Source organism: Centruroides sculpturatus, unplaced genomic scaffold, assembly GCF_000671375.1.
Source record: "Centruroides sculpturatus isolate CEXI.00-Female unplaced genomic scaffold, Cexi_2.0 scaffold2354, whole genome shotgun sequence".
Classification (NCBI taxonomy): domain Eukaryota; kingdom Metazoa; phylum Arthropoda; class Arachnida; order Scorpiones; family Buthidae; genus Centruroides; species Centruroides sculpturatus.
In genome coordinates, this window is record NW_019386494.1 from 37,260 (window position 1) to 39,791 (window position 2,532).

At 27.3% G+C, this 2,532-nt stretch overlaps 1 long non-coding RNA gene across 1 annotated transcript; it reads left to right on the forward strand.

The window, feature by feature from the left end:
- Positions 1–405: 405 nt before the first annotated feature.
- LOC111615148 lies at positions 406–2,186 on the forward strand. Its single transcript, XR_002755030.1, has 3 exons — positions 406–506; positions 1,795–1,948; positions 2,028–2,186. It is a non-coding gene; the product is annotated as an uncharacterized LOC111615148 (long non-coding RNA).
- The last annotated feature ends 346 nt before the right edge of the window (positions 2,187–2,532 follow it).

The window sequence follows — 2,532 nt, forward strand, 5'->3', positions numbered from 1 at the left end:
TCATAATTACATAGTAACTACATTAGAATACAATTACATAATAAACTAAATATATATGCCTATACAGTTTTAAGTTATTTTAAAATTATATTGTAAAAACCAAGCGTTTAAAATTTATTTCATAGACTATAGTTTATTTATTTTATAAAATTTCCTTTAATTTATTAAATATTTGTCAACACCGTTTAAGGTAACAAAATGTGTGTTTTTTTTAATTAGTTCACCTAAAATAATGTTTATTTAACAGTAATTTCTTATTTATCGTGTAAATAATATCGTAAAATGAATAGGGAGATCTGAAGGGAAATATCTCATGTAATTCACTTATCATGCTGCTTGTTTGATATTTCAATTAATTGTCTAATCACTTATATGCTTATAAATCATCGCGCTATTTATCCCAAGTATATTTAATTATATCTACAAAGTAAAAAGGACATTTGTAAATTTGCTACAGCTTTCAATTTATCCTTCAGTTGTTTTTATTAATTATTATTACACATTTAGTAAGTTTGTTTTCAGTTAATTCACATTTCGTTACTTTAATTACAATTTTCGTAATTAGTTTGAATATAATACTTCGCAGAATGGTTAAACTGTATTGATTTTATTCTCTAGTATAATTAGTTTATATTACTATTTAACTTACTTTATTTATTTACTTATGTTTTCGTTTATGTTAACTTATGTTAACATAAACGAAAACATTGAAAACTTAAATTTATTATTTTATTTAAAACAAAAGTGGTTTTTAAATAGAAAAAAAAATAAAAAATATTTATATGTATGTACACGAACACGTTTCTTTTTATCATAAATGCAATATGCTTACGGAACTCCTATGGAACTTCAATGTTCTTAGAAATATAGTTTGAAAGTAATATTTTTAAAATGATTTATTTTGCATGATATCAGTTTACAATCGCTTAAATTTCGATTTTTGTTTATCATAATCGATCGCCACTAGTGGTCGAGTAGATAAAACCACCGAACACTGGTAGTTGTTAGTGGGTTCGCGTCTAACCAATAGGCTGGCCAAGCACTGTGTCCCGGGGTTTTCTTCGCATGTCTAACACCTAAATAGAAACCAGTTTTCCATGAAAATTCTCCGGAAGAAACCCCTTGTGTTGCATCTCTTTAAACCACAAAATTAACTCATTGGAGCTTAACTGTTGTCTGACCCACAATAATGTCAGCACAGGTTTGAAATATTAGAAGAATTCGATTGGTAATATAATTGGCATCGCCATTAAAATTACTGTACGACGTGTTAATGTTAATTTTAGTTAAACGAGGGCGAATGATTTCCCAAATTCTCGAACCATATTAGAGCGAAACCGTGTTGTAGAAGCGCCGTGTTGTACTAGGGATACCTGTACTACATATAATAGTTATATCAAGAGTTATAAAAAATATATAAAGATAAAACATTGAATAGAAAGAAATTTAAGGAGTTATTCAAGTAATTATTATAACGCGGCTATAAATAAGTTTACATGAAAGACTACATCTGAAGTTTGATAGGAGGAATTCCACCTGATCCGTGTAATGCCAAGGTGGGAGATATCGTTCAATAATGAAGTTAGGCTTTAAACTTGATGGCAAACATATAGAGCATGTATTTTTCCATCCATAGAAAGGGATAGTACTCAATTGTTAGTAAAATATGCAATGTTTTGTGTTTTGGTTACTTTTTTGCTACTCTATATATAATATATTATATTTTAAATTATAAACTAAATGTAATTTTATCATTTTAACTTCAAAAAGTAACTGTTTTATTTCATAATTTAGAACACAATGAGTGTTTTCGTTTTTATGCTGTTCGCATTTCTCCTTCAATTTCATAGTATGCAATCAATTAGTTTCAAAATTTGCAATATGGATGAATTGAGACAAGCATTAGCATACTTATGCCAAGATTATTCGTGGATTAATAGAGAAATAAGTAAGTGTAATAAATACTGTATATAAATAGATTTTATTTAAATTATAAACATTACTAATTATCTTTTTTTATATAAAAGGTGTTCCAGTTCAATCGGATGTTAATGGAATGTGTTGTTATTATCCCTGTACCCACGAAAGTATATATTATCTTTGTGGAACATACGGTAATCAGCAATGGTAAATGTTAAGATGTAAGAAAAGACGAACGGAATAAATTATTATTATAATGATTCATATTTTCATTACTATCCAATTGAGTATTTTCTATTGTTTCAATAAAATATTTTCAAATTCAGATCCAAACAATACTTCCCCCCAATTATTGAATAATTCCGATAGCCTATTTAATCGCCGTTGAATAAGAAATGTTCTTTCACAAGAAATGTATAAAATTACAGTACTGTATTAGACTTACGGTACCTAATTTACATACTGTACAGACGATAGTTCGCCTAAACTCTCCGTAGCGTGGTGCCAGGCGGCGGAAAGCATATATATAATTATAATAAAGTTACAATAAATTAAGTTAATATATAATTATATATACAGTACCTAATTTATATATAATTTATATATAATTAT